The sequence below is a fragment of the Theropithecus gelada genome, chromosome 1 (genome assembly GCF_003255815.1).
Source record: "Theropithecus gelada isolate Dixy chromosome 1, Tgel_1.0, whole genome shotgun sequence".
Lineage (NCBI taxonomy): Eukaryota > Metazoa > Chordata > Mammalia > Primates > Cercopithecidae > Theropithecus > Theropithecus gelada.
Window position 1 is genome coordinate 36,894,173 of NC_037668.1, and position 14,559 is coordinate 36,908,731.

The window sequence follows — 14,559 nt, forward strand, 5'->3', positions numbered from 1 at the left end:
CATTCCAGCCTGGGCAACAGAGTAAGACTCTGTCTCAAAAAAAAAAAAAAAAAAAAATTAATCTCTCCTAGTAAATAGTAAGGTACATAATAAATGTCAAAGTTGACATATTGGTAGATTTAATCTACACTTTAGCAGAAACTGATCATTGCTAAATAGTTTCAGATTTGTCAATCAGTGCAGGTTTGTAGTGAAACTGCCTGTTACAACCAGCCTTTGCTGTAGCATAAACACCAGTGAGCCTGTTTGAAATAAAGTTTTTCTTCTTATTAAAAAAAAAAAAAATCTGGAGGCTGAGTAAGGTGGCTCACCCCTGTAATCGCAACACTTTGGGAGGCTGAGGCAGGCGGATCACCTGAGGTCAGAAGTTTGAGACCATCCTGGCCAACATAGTGAAACTCCATCTCTACTAAAAATACAAAAATTAGCTGGGCATGGTTGTGTGTGCCTGTGGTCCCAGCTACTTGGGAGGCTGAGGCAGGAGAATCACTTGAGCCTGGGAAGTGGAGGTTGTAGTGAGCTGAGACTGTGCCACTGCACTCCAGCCTGGGTGACAGAGTGAGACCCTGTTTCGAAAAAATAAATAAATAAATATCTGAAAAATAAAGTTAATGTTGACTGTCTACGATACGCAACATGATGTCACTGTTGTTAGTTTATATTTTATAACTCAGAAATCTCACCGCACTAGAAAGCTGTTTGCAGTGATGTGTTTCCCTCCTTGCTCACATTCCCAAGTTTGCACAGTGATTGATGGGAAAGGCGAAGGTGATCATAAATCACAGTTTGAAGCCCCCTCTAGGACCAAGACGCTTTTCCCTCCCCCGGATCCGTGAGTTGCCAGTAGATGTCCTGATTTCGAAAGGGACCAGAGAAGAGCTTGTGAATTAACGAGAAAAAATGCATTGCACCTGGACAAACAGCCCCACACAGATGGCCTAGAGAAGGGTTGGCCATGTTACGTTCCTATAGAGAGGCGAAACCATTGTTCAGAAAGCTCAGATGAACTGTTTACCATCTCCCCTGAGAACCAGACAAGAGGAAACTGGTTAAAATTGCAACAGGAAGTTTACGTTATAGTTTTTTTAAAGTCTGCTCCCAGTGAGTGGTCTTGGATAGTATTATTGTGGTTCTGGGAGGATATAAATGCTTTGGTACCTATCCCCTGATGATACGAGACTCTAGCACATACATCTTGTGTGGGCTGGAAGAGTGCTTTGAAGTTCAAAACTTCAAACAGATGGAAGAGAGAGATCCAAACCTCTATGAAACCCATTTAGGAACCTGCATCTCAGATGGAAACTTGAACGACAACAGATAATCTGAATATTTGCCTAAGCAAACTTGGCCATAGCATTCTGCCCCTGCTAGATGCTGCTTCTCCAAAAGGCGACTCTGGTGCGTGTTGGGTGTTACATCATTCTCTCCTTTACGGACTTAAATGATGAAATAGCAAGAGAGGGAATTAAATATATGGGATTGGGGGTTGTGAGACATTTAGCAACGATGACGTTACTCAAGATGACATAAGGAGGCTTATTCACCCAGCCCTTCCTTGTTTGAACAGTGACTCGGCCATGAGACTTGTTTTTAAAGCAACTAGAAATAGAATCTATCGCTGTTTGCTATATCAAAAATGCGTGTCTTGGGCTGGGAACTAGGAATACAATGAGGGTGTATGCTTTAAACCAAGCTGGGGTTTTGGAACATTTGCAGAAATAAATGTATATTCCAAAAGCAATGTCATCCTTTTTAGAACCTTTTCTTTGGGAAACATTAAAATATAGGAGCCACCCAGAATGAGCCTTGAGTTCCCCGGGTTCAGAGACCCTCCTGGGTGATCATAAAGGCTGTTGCCTCCACCCTCAGGGCACGCCCAAGGAGGAACCCTAAACAGCCTAGGGTCCCAATCCCGTCCTTTCCTTCCCATCTAATGTCAACGTAAGGTAAGCATGAGAATTTCTTTTGGTATAACTGAATTACTCAGAAATCAGGAAAAACCAATGAATCGATTAGGTATCAACTAACTCCTGCTGCTACCTATCTGCATGCAACCATGCGCAAGGCACCATGGGGGATCAAGAAGGACCCAGGACAGGATTCGTGCCTGCCTCCAAGGACTTTGATACAGCTGGAAGAGAAGAAAAGGACTTGTGAGCCGGGCTCAGTGGCTCTGCCTGTAATCCCAGCACTTTGGTAGGGTGAGGCGGGCAGATCACTAGGGGTCAGGAGTTCGGGACCAGCCTGGCCAATATGGTGAAACCCCATCTCTACTAAAAATACAAAAATCAAGGCTGGGCGTGGTGGCTCACACCTGTAATCCCAGCACTTTGGGAGGCCAAGGCGGGTGGAGCATCAGAGGTTGAAAATTCAAGACCAGCCTGGCCAACATGGTGAAATCCAACTCTACTAAAAATACAAAAATTAGCTGGGTATGGAGGCGCACACCTATAATCCCAGCTACTCGGGAGACTGAGGCAGGAGAATCACTTGAACCCGAGAGACAGAGGTTGCAGTGAGTTGAGATCTCACCACTGCACTCCAGAGCGAGACTCTGTCTCAAAAACTAAATAAATAAATAAACAAATAAATGGACTTGTGAGAAAAAATCAGAAAGGAGAGAGCGATGAATGGGAATATATTCTTAAGTAGCAGGAGAGCAGCATGTAACATGAAAATGAGACTGGCTGTAAATGTCTGCAAATCTAAGGACCGTGGATGGGGGTTCACATTGCCCCCACAGGAGGCCACTGCAGGAATCCTCGTTTCTAGAGGTTTCTGGGAGCCTGCAGGAATGGTGAGGGACCTGGGCAAAATAGGGTTGGCTGGGAAGAAAGAGGAAGGGTAAGTTTGGGTCACTGAACCCACTGATAATGGTGGGGTATGGAGGATGTGCCCTCTGCCAAATAATTCTAAATATAGGTTTGGCATGGCCAACCTGGAGGTGTGGATTTAGGAGTCACCATTCTGGCAGTGAAAAGTTACCATCAGGAGAATGGATGAGGACACTCAAATGAGAGCCTAAGAAGGACCCAGACATTCCTGCCCCCTCCTTCCCTGCCTCCCTCTTCTCCCTCTCCCTCAGCCTAAACTCAGTCATCCAACAGAGATTTTATTGAGTATCTACTATATGCCAGGCATAGTGCTAGACAAAAATGAAGAAGGAGACGGGGTGCGGTGGTTCATGCTTGTAATCCCAGCACTTATGGGAGGCCAGGACCAGAGGATCACTTGAGCAAAAGAGTTCAAGACCAGCCTGGGCAACATAGGAAGACTTGGTCTCTACAAATAATAAAGAAATTAGCCAAGCATAGTGGTGCACACCTGGCATCTCAACTACTCTGGAGGCTGAGGTGGGAGGATTGCTTGGGTCTGGGAGGTCAAGGCTGCAGCGAGCCATGACCCGCCACAGCACTCCAACCTGGGCGATAGAGCAAGATCCTGTCTCAAAAAAAAAAAAAAAAAGAAGAAGAAGAAGGAGGAGGAGGAGGAGGAATAACATGAAGATGAGAGAGAGGAAGAAGAAAGGAAGGAGAAGGAGAGCAGGAGGGGGAGGAGGGAGTTCTTTCATTCTTTCTTTGTTTTTGTTTTTGTTTTTGAGACAAGGTCTGGCTCCTTCCCCCAGGCTGGAGTGCTGTGGCAGATTACAGCTCACTGCAAACTCTGCCTCCTGGGCTAAAGCAATCCTCCCACCTCAGCCTCCCAAGTAGCTGAGACTACAGGTGCACACCACCACGCCCGACTGGGATTATAGGCATGAGCGACTGCATCTGGCCATTCTCTTTTTCTTTCTCTTTTCATATGTTTTCTGTATCATTTGAGAGGGATTCGAAGGCTCTGTGGCCCTCGAGACTTCGGTGCATATTTCCTAAGAATTAAGATATTCTCAGCCGATGATTTCTTGCTCCCTAAAGAAAGAAAATATTTTTTATTAAAAAAAAAATATGTGTGTGTGTGTGTGTGTGTGTGTGTGTATATATATATATATATTCTCAGCTGGGTGTTGTGGCTCATGCTTGTAATTCCCAATACTAAGGCAGGAGAATTGCTTGAGGCCAGGAGTTCAAGACCAGGCTGGGCAACATAGCGAGACCCCATCTCTACAAAAACACAGAAAAATGAGCTGGGCGTGGCAGCACCTGCCTGTGGTCCCAGGACTCGGGAGGCTGAAGTGGGAGGATCACTCCAGCCTGAGCTACAGAGTGAGACACTGTCTCAAAAAAAAAAAAAAAAAAAAAAAAGATATTCTCTTATACAAGCAGTATAATGATCAAAATCAGGAAATTCAACATAAAGAGAATGCCCTTATCCAGCCCACAATCCACACTTGAATTTCATCACCCATCCCTGCAGCTTTCCTGGCGGGCCTGGGCCCTGATCCAGGATGGCCGAGTGCTGAGTCATGCACACCTCTTCACCCGAAGCTCCTCTGCCCGCACCTTGTACAGGCGCCTTCCTCTCTCTCAGGTCCGAGTCTAACCACAGCTCCCCACCTGCTCGTCCCCACGGGGGCGGAGATGCGGTCTCCCAGTGCCTGGCTCTGTGACTTCAAAGCAAGCGTCCACATCCTGGTGTCTCCTGTCCTCTCCATGAAAAGTGATCCCAGGGTCAGGGTGTGCCTTGTTGCCACTGCAGGGACTGGGCGTCCAGACTGGGATCACAGGGGCACACTGGGATCAGCACCGGCCTCTCTGCTCACAAGCTGCATGACCTCGAGCAGCTTCGCCCGTCTGTGCAGCTGTAAAACGAGGATGGTGGCTGAACCCGATCTGGAGTTTTCTGAGGCAAACGGGTCTGTTATGAGAATCCAATGAGTCCTTATATGTAAAGCGCTCAGGACAGTGCCGGGCACATAGAAAGTGCTCAGTAGGCTGGGCACGGTGGCTCACGCCTGTAATCCCAGCACTTTGGGAGGCCAAGGAGGGCGGATCACTTGAGGTCAGGAGTTTGAGAACAGCCTGGCCAACATGGCAAAACCCTGTCTCTACAAAAAATATAAATATTAGCCAGGCATGGTGGCATGTACCTGTAGTCCCAGCTACTTGGGAGGGTGAGGCAGGAGAATCGCTTGAACTCAGGAGGCAGAGGTTGCAGTGAGCCGAGATTACCACTGCACTCCAGCCTGGGCGACAAGAGTGAGACTCCATCTCAAAAAAAAAGAAAGTGCTCAGGGCCCTCTCCCCCACTTTCCTCCTCCCCTTCTCCTCCTTCCCTTCTCCTCATTCTTCCTCTTCCTTCTCCTTCATCTTCATCATCACCATCTAGCATAGTGCCTGGCACACAGTAGATACTCAAGGAAATCCCAGCAATCTCTCCAGCAGTGGGAGGGCACAGAAACAGGTGTGGGGAAGACGGGCAGAGCATTTAGAGCTAGGGCCATCATCTTCCCAAGCTCTGCCATTCTGCACACCACGAACAATTGGAAGAGTCAAGTAATAGGGAGTTTGTGGACACCAAGAAGGGAAGAATGCGTTTTCAACCGCAGGAGGTGGAAACAGCTCAACTTGATCTCATGTGTGTAACGGTGTTGGAGTGCGGGCAGTGCCACAACTGGTGTGGCCACACTCTGCCTGCCTGCAAGTGTCCATGTCACGGAGGGAAAGGAGAGACCTTCGGGATTGATCCATGGGTTATCAGGGAAAGTTCCTCACCATCACAATCATCATTACAGCTCCCATGGATTGAACACTTCTCTGCACAAGGCTCAGTGCTGCACACTTTGCATGATGATTTCTGGGTTCTTATTGTGGGATGTTCCCCCTTTGCAGGTGTAGAATCTCAGGCTCAGAGAGGCTGAGGCCACACAGGTCATCAGTGGTCCAGCTGAGATTAAGCAAAGGGTCTGGCCGGGCGCGGTGGCTCACGCCTATAATCTCAGTACTTTGGGAGGCTGAGGTGGGTAGATCACCTGAGGTCAGGAGTTTGAGGCCAGCCTGACCAACATGGTGAAACTCTGTCTCTACTAAAAATACAAAATTAGCTGGGGGTGGGTGGTGCATGCCTGAAATCCCAGCTACTTGGGAGGCTGAGGCAGGAGAATCAATTGAACCCAGGAGGTGGAGGTTGCAGTGAGCCGAGATCGTGCCATCACATTCCAGCCTGGGCAACAAGAGCGAAACTTGGTCTCAGAAAAAAAAAAAAAAAAAAGCAAAGGGTCCGAGAAGGTGGAGGGCAGAGCCTGTAGGAGAGGAAGTGATCTTGGCCTTCCCCAGACTGGAAGTAAAAAAAGACGATGGAGAAGCAGCACTATGTTGAGCTGAATGGAGCAGGCTCAGGGCCCGTGCTGTCTGAGGGCTCCGTTGCTGGGTCCTGCGCGTAGTTTTCTGAGGAGGACAGTGGACAGCGGCCTCGGAAGCCACGCAGAAGACCAACCATAATAGGAGCTGGGGGATTTTGCTAGGTGGAAAATGGAAGGTAAATGAAAGGATTGGCCGACACCAGCAGCTTGAGTCTATGATGGTGGGAGGACCGGACCCTGTGTCTCCCAGGAGCCTTCTGTGACTTGGGAATGGAGAGGGTATCTGGAGGCGCCCCTGGAACGAGCTTGGTGAACATGCAGCTGGGACAGGTTGGAAAGGGCTCTGCGGTGGAGAGAGGGTCGGGTGCTCAGGACGGCCCTCCACACGGTGAGTCAGCATCCCTTGTTGATTCAGGAAGGAGTTCAGGCCCTCAGTAAACTAAAAGCGGTGGCGAGTCAGGGAAGGAGGGCCAAGGTCAGAACCTTTGGATGTGTGTGTGCGGAGAGTGGGGAGGAGAAAGGGCCCTGGAGCAAAGGGGCCAGAGGAGCGGGAAGGTGAGCCCGACCCTGCTGCGCCCAGAGGCCCCGGGAGGTAAGGGTTTGCAGAGTCAGAAAGCAGGAGTTCCTGGGGGACCCGACAGGCCCTCGTGGTGATCAAGAGCCTGTGGGGGACTCCAGTTTTTTCAGTTACCTGAGGTCAAGGAATGAAGGACAGGGAGGAGGACTTCCCATAGGCACTACCTAACATTTAAAATGCAAGAAACACAAAATGTGTCTCAATCAAATCAGTTATTTCTTTCTGAGCTGTGAAGATCTGAGGCTGCCCTGCCTCAGCCCAGTATTAGAGGACGGAGTGTCCGGGGTGATGGGCCAGGCTGTGCCCCGGGGTCAGGAGTGCTGACTTCATGGGATGTCCCTTGATCCTGTGGAACTGGCCTGCCTGGAAGTTATGCTCAGGGTAAACTTTTTTTTTTTTTTTCCTGAGTCGGGGTCTCGCTATGTTGCCCCAAATGGAGTGCTGTGGCACCACCCCTGCTCACTGCAACCTCCACCTCCCAGACTTGAGTGATCCTCTCATCTCAGCCTCCTGAGTAGCTTGGACCACAGGCACGCACCACCTGACCCGGCTCATTTTTTGCATCTTTAGTAGAGACGGGAGTTTTGCCATGTTACCCAGGCTGGTCTTGAACTCCTGAGTTCAAACAATCCTCCTACCTCAGTCTCCTAAAGTGTCGAGACTACAGGCGTGAGCCACCATGCCCGGACCAGGGTGATCTTGATTGTCACCGGAACCCAAAGGTGGAATAATAGCATGGACTTCCCAGTGTCTTGACAGTCTTCGCTAATTTGAATGGAACGCAGTTACTGGATGAGGGTACAGAGAATCCCTGAGCGGAACCCTGGGTGTTTTGTTTCTTTGCTGTGGCCCTGCCCTGCCCCGGCCTCTGAGAAACGCGGAGCCTTTCCTTTCCCCATCCCTCCCTCTCCCTCGGGGTGATTTCAAAAGGTCTCAGCTTCTTATAAATACTCCTTGGGGTCAGGGAGGTAAGAAGCTTTTTTATTTTAGGCCTCTGGTGGAAGATTAATGGGACTGTCCCCTGGCGAGGTGGCAGAGGGCAGGTCTGGCTGAGAGTTTGTGTGCAGGGGTTTGGGGAGCGGACGCTGGGAATGGAATGAAGGCCCCACTGCACACAGCAGCCTTGCTGGGAAGGGTGGGGGCTGCAGATACCTGTAAGGCTGCTCGACTTTGAGGGGGACATCTGGGTCTTCTGGGGTCAGGTCCTTGGAGAACTCTGGAAATGCTCTGGGATTCCCCAGGGCCCACGAGGACACGGTGCTCAGCCGAGAAGCCAGGGAAATGGAGGCGGCCGCCGTGCCCTAGAAACGAGGCCCCTTCCTCTGTTCCAGTCTCTTGGATGAAGAGTTGGAGGGACAAAGCTACCTTATAGTGGCTGACATTGCCACCCACCTTGCTCTGCAGGACACCAAAGCCAGATGACCTTTGATTTAGAAACATCATGCGACAGTTCTTGCACCTGAGTGCCATGGGACCCATTCACTCCTTCCTGGCCCCAAGCAGCTGACGCAGGAGGCCTAAGTTTTAATTGATATAGACTTGAAATATTCAGAGAGCTAAGCTATCAAATGCACCTTGTTCTCTGCATTTTTCTTATAACAAGAACATGCCCCAGTGTCAAATAACCATGCCGGGGATGGCAGGAAAGGGACTCACAGGTTGTGATTTTACATGTGACGTCAGAAAGGCTCTGTAAACAGGAGGTGGGACGTGCGCCTGGCCAGCACCCCCCACTCCCATGCGCAGTGATTCAGGCTGGATGGCACGTAGTGAGCCAGGCGAGGTCACCACTCCACAACCCTTGTGACTGTCACCTTTGCATAAGCAGAGTGACTTTTCCCCCAATCTCATACCAGTCTGGCAGCACATATGAAAAGAACGGTGAGAGAAGCTGCTTTATGCATTTCTAAAGGAAGCGGAGAAGTAAGAGCTTGGTATTTTTCAAATGGAACTCAAAGGTCTTTGCAGCCTGGGCTCGACTCTGGGCTGAGAGTTGTCGGAGGCGCTGCTGCAGGGGTGGCTGTCGTTCCTCAACCCGATTCTATCATTATTATTTACATTCTATGTCTTCTCTTTCAAGATTATTTTTTTGACATTTGCCTTCTGGCAGAGCTGGAACCGATGAGTGGGAGGTGGATTTTGGCAGAACACAGGAGGAATTCTTTTAGTCAGAGCCATCCAAAAATGGAAAGACCTGACTCAGAAGACAGCGTGTCCTCTGCCTGCATAAGGACCTGGTGAGGTCCTGTCAAGGGTGCTCTGCCCCGTGCTTTGACAGATGTGTGCGGAGATGAAAGATAAATAGCCATTCTTGAGCGTGTTGTCTGTGCCAGACAGTTTTAGGTACTTTTACGTGAACTAACACATTTAACCTCCAAACAACCCTATGAGACAGGAACTATTATCGCTTATTATTACCCTCATCTTACAGATGAGGAAACTGAGGCACAAAGAAGTTTAGTAACCCGCCCAGGTCACAGGGCTGGTATTCTAAAGAGGCAGGACTCAGCCCCAGGCAGCCTGGTGGCCCTGCTCCTACCTTGACCACCGGTGAAGTCAATCCTCTCATCATCAGGAATCAGGGGCCACATGACCGGGCACAGTGACCAGCTGTTCTGTGCTAGAAGGAGTTTAGAAGGCAGCTGACTCAGCCCGAAATGTGGGGTTAGAAGTCCAGAGGGCTTTTAGACTCTAGTCACGGGAACATCAGTCAACTGACTGATGTGCGACGACTATCAGAGAGGTTCAGGACTGCGCTTCGGTTGAGCTCAGCGACTCTTTGTTCTTTGTTTTTGTTTTGTTTTTTTGAGACAGGGTCTCACTCTGTTGCCCCGGCTACAGTGTAGTGGTGCAGTCTCAGTTCACTACAAGCTCCGCTTCCCAGATTCAAGCCATTCTCCTGTCTCGGTCTCCTGCGTAGCTGGGATTATAGGTGTGCACTACAACACTTGGCTAATTTTTGCATTTTTAGTAGAGACGGGGTTTCGCCATATTGACCAGGCTGGTCTCGAACTTCTGACCTCAGGTGATCCGCCCACTTTGGCCTCCCAAAGTGCTGGGATTACAGGCATGAGTTGCCTCGCCTGGCCTCAGTGACTCTTTGAACCAGCGTCTCAATCAGGAAACCCAGGTACCACTTGACTCCAGGACCTGCTCTGTCTATAAAATGAGAAGCAACTAGAATATCCCTAAAACTCCTCTTAGCTATAAAATGTTCTGATTCATGACCAAGGGAAGAAAGAAAATGTATATGGAACCAAATAAAAATACTTTCTGATGTGAGCCAAGGAAGGGGAGAGAAGGATTTGGCTTCCTCATTCAGCCCCACCCTATAGAAAGTTCTGGCTTTGGCATGAAGACACGCTGGTCTGGTTTCCTCTTGCTTTTATTTCACAAGAGCCCCCAAATATGACACTTATGAATGCGCTGATAGTAGATCCTAATCAGGTGATTGGCCTGGGGACTGAAACTTTGCACAACCATTTCCCCTGGGGCTTGGCAATCTGAAGCATTCCTGAGACTTTTAGCTAAGAGTAAAGAGCTTCTCACGTGGTTCTCATGGTGATGTTTTCCTTGCAACAGTTCTATAAAATGAGTTACAATAATTTTTATGACCTTGCACTTGGGAAAACCAATAGACACAAAGGTTTAGTTATTTTTCCACAATGTGAGAAGATGGGAAAAGTGGGAGAAGTTTTGATCCCGGAATTGGCAAGCTCCTTCTCAACCAAGCAAACCCTGGGATCTTTTCCAATCACATCTTTGATGAGAAGAAAGTGGCTTCTTGCTCTCCAACAAACATTTGCCTCCAGATTCCTGCACCTACTGTACAATTAGAGAAAATTCCTGAGGGTTGAAGTCGAAGCTTCTGTCTTCTGTCTTCCTGTCAAGGTATCTTGGACCTCTGACCAAACCCTCAGATTAAAAGAGGAAATATCTTCATGGCTATTTTTTTTTTTTTTGACATGGAGTCTCGCTCTGTCACCCGGGCTGGAGTGCAGTGGCGCGATCTCAGCTCACTGCAAACTTTGCATCCCGGGTTCAAGCGATTCTCCTGCCTCAGCCGTTCGAGTAGCTGGGATTACAGGTGCTCGCCACACGCCCGGCTAATTTTGTGTATTTTTTAGTAGAGATGGGGTTTCACCGTGTCAGCCAAGATGGTCTCCATCTCCTGACCTCGTGATCCGCCCGCCTCGGCCTCCCAAAGTGTTGGGATTACAGGCTTGAACCACTGCACCTGGCACTGTTTTTGTTTGTTTGTTTGTTTGTTTTGAGACAGAGTCTCCCTCTTATTGCCCAGGCTGGAGTGCAGTGAAGCGATCTCGGTTCACTGCAACCTCTGCCTCTGAGATTCAAGTGATTCTCCTGCCTTGGCCTCCCGAGTAGCTGGGATTTCAGGCCCACACCGCCAAGCCCAGCTAATTTTTTTGTATTTTAGTAGAGGTCGGGGGGGGCATTTTACCGTGTTGCCCAGGTAGGTCGCGAATTCCTGAGCTTAGGCAATCCGCCCACCTCAGCCTCCCAAAGTGCTGGGATTACAAGGCGTGAGCCACCATGCCCAGCCGACATTCTGAAGCAAGAGAATTTCTGAAATCCCAACTCTTCTCTACCCTAAAAGACAGTTCTGCCCAGTGGGGCCCAGTGAGTTGTCTCAGAGCATCAGGCCCTGGTATGCAACAAGACAAAGCAGCCTCTGTCACACCCTTACCATGAAGGATCGTTCATCCGATTGGAGGGCACCAGAGGCAAATGCTGACATCCTCAATTTCATCAGAATCCTTTTCCAAAACACAAATAAGACGTCTGAAATATGGGAAATATGCATCACGATGTTGAAATCTCACAACTAAACATCATTGCCGGTCTTGTGTGTTTACTAAGTTTATATTCACAATTTTAAAACTATCGATCAATTCTTTTTTTTTTTTTTTTTGAGACGGAGTCTTACTCTGTCGTGTGGCGATCTCGGCTCACTGCAACCTCCGACTCCTGGGTTCAAGCCGATTTTTCCGCCTCAGCCTCCCGAGTAACTGGGATTACAGGTGCCCACCACCACGCCTGGCTAATTTTTTGTATTTTTAGTAGAGTTGGGGTTTCACCATGTTGGCCAGGCTAGTGTGGAACTCCTGACCTTCTGATCCACCTGCCTTGGCTTCCCAAAGTGCTAGGATTGCAGGCGTGAGCCACCATGGCCAACCAATCAATTCTTTTTTTTTAAAAAAAAAAAATATAGATTTATTTAGAACCAGGGGAGAGAGTGAATTGCAGTCCCTAACTACCACAAATAATGCAGTTGCGTTTCCCACATTTGGAGAAATGGCCGGGGTCAGCCCATCCGGAGTGCAGGGCGTGAGCCTCGCCCTGGGAAACCACCTTCGTGATCGTGGTACCTCCCCTGTGGGTAAGTATTATTGACTAATGAGGTCATAATACTGTTTCTTAGAAAAGTAAAGTAAGGCTAGGCCCGGTAACTCATGCCTGAAATGCCAGCACTTTGGAAAGCTGAGGCGGGAGGATCCCTTGAGCTCAGGAGTTTGATATCAGCCTGGGCAACAGAAGGAGACCCTGTCTCTACCAACTGAAAAGAAAAAAAAAGGAAAGTAAGTTTAGGACATTTTGATTATGGGTGGAAATTGGCATAAACTTGGGATGAGAGGAAGGTCTTGGACATATAAGTGGGTTGTATTCCCCAGGCTTGGTGAGTTGGTTTGGAGTGGCCAAAGACCACATTTTCAGTTCAGAAAAGGATTTGCCTGGAGGCCATAGGATTGTAGTGTCATCCGAAGAGCTCCATGCTGGGGACTTCTACAGTGACCGGGACACAGAGCAGGGTTTCTTTTCTGATTGTCTTTAGACTTAACATAATGATCCAGAAGCAGAGACTTCTGCTGCCAATCTGTAACTTTCTTTTCTAAACATGTTTCCGTGGTCTCTGGGAGAATGTTAACGTAAGAGCCAGTGTGCGTGAGGCTGGGCATGGTGGCTCATGCCTGTAATCCCGGCACTTTGGGAGGCCAAGGCAGGCAGACCACTTGAACCTAGGAGTTCAAGACAAGCCTGACCCACATGGTGAAACCCCATCTCTACTAAAAATACAAAAATTAGTTGGGCTTGGTGTTTCGTGCCTGTAATCCCAGCCGCTCAAGAGGCCGAGACAGGAGAATCACTTGAACCCGGGAGGTGAAGGTTGCAGTGAGCCGAGATCGTGCCACTGCACTCCAACCTGGGCAATAAGAGCCAGACTCCGTCTCAAAATAAAATAAAATAAAAAAAACAGTGTGCATGAACCTCGTGCAGCTGTCAGCACGAGGTGGGCTCTGCGTCAACAAGGTGTTAGCTAACGCAGGACGCAACAATGAATTACATCTCGTGTTTTCCATTTATCCCCCAATGATAGCAGTTTTTGTTTTTTTGTTTTTTGCTGTTTTTGAGATGGAATTTCACTCTTGTCACCCAGGCTGGAGTACAGTGGTGTGATCTTGGCTCACTGCAACCTCCGCCTCCCGGGTTCAAACGATTCTCCTGCCTCAGCCTCTCAAGGAGCTGGGATTACAGGCGCTCACCTCCACATCCAGCTAATTTCTGTATTTTTAGTAGAGACGGGGTTTCGCCATGTTGGCCAGGCTGGTCTTGAACTCCTGACCTCAGGTGATCCACCCGCCCCACCCTCCCAAAGTGCTGGGATTACAGGCGTGAGCCACAGTGCCTGATTGATAATAGCAGTTTTAAAAGAGAACAAAAATTATGGCCCATTGTCACAGTGAGGGTTTTGGTAGGATTTATTAGTTATAAATATTTCTGATTTATATATTAGCTTCTTTAATCTACCCTCCCAATGGCAGACGGAATATTTATTAACCTCCCCTCTCATTGTCCACCAAGCCTAGGATCTGAGATGCTATGAAATTTCTCCTAAGATAAATCTGGATCATAGGATGCACCTCAAAACATAGGGACCTTTGCATTGTTTTCCACTGCCATCAATTCTAAAATTTTCTCTCTTTTTTTGAGATAGGGTCTTACTCTGTCACCCAGGCTGCAGTGTAGCGGCACGATCACTACTCACTGCGGCCTCAATCTCCCGGGCTCAAGCAATGCTCCCACCTCAGCCTCCTGCGTAACTGGGACCACAAGCACACACCATCGTGCCTGGCTTATTTTTATTTTTTGTAGAGATGGAGTCCCACTATGTTGCCCAGGCTGGTCTTGAACTCCTGGCCTCAAGCAATCCTCCCACCTCGGCCTCTCGAGGTGTTGGGATTCTAGGTGTGAGTCACCACCCCTGGCCCTAGAAATTTTCATTGCCAAATGAACATCGTTTCCCCAGGCTGGTGTTAGGAAACTGGGGGATCCTGTGTTCTCTCCAGCACCGGGTTTTCCTGAGCAGAAAGTGAGCCTTATCGTGTACTCGGAATCGTCAGATATTTGTAGAGCCAGAAAACATCTTAAAAATCATGTTGCCTCATTGCTTTTTGCAGGTGAGGATGTCAAGACTTGGAGTAGGTGACAGTTGGCCTTGGGCTTCGGTGGCCAGCCCATGACTACAAAAGCCCAAGAAGCCAGTGAGTCCCCTGGCTCCCTCCACCAAGTGGCCTCTGGGTGATGGGGAAGCTTGTCCTCTGCTTTGTCACACACAAACTCTAAAAGTCAGGATCCCAACGCATCGGCCTGGAGAGCCCGTGCAGGTGAGAGACACACACTGGAGGATGTGTTGGGGCCAAAGGCAGAGCCAGTGATGTCACTG

At 48.8% G+C, this 14,559-nt stretch overlaps 1 non-coding gene across 1 annotated transcript; it reads right to left on the reverse strand.

The window, feature by feature from the left end:
- Positions 1-12,061: 12,061 nt before the first annotated feature.
- Positions 12,062-12,224, reverse strand: LOC112614818. The gene has a single exon (XR_003117151.1). It is a non-coding gene; the product is annotated as a U1 spliceosomal RNA (small nuclear RNA).
- Positions 12,225-14,559: the final 2,335 nt, after the last annotated feature.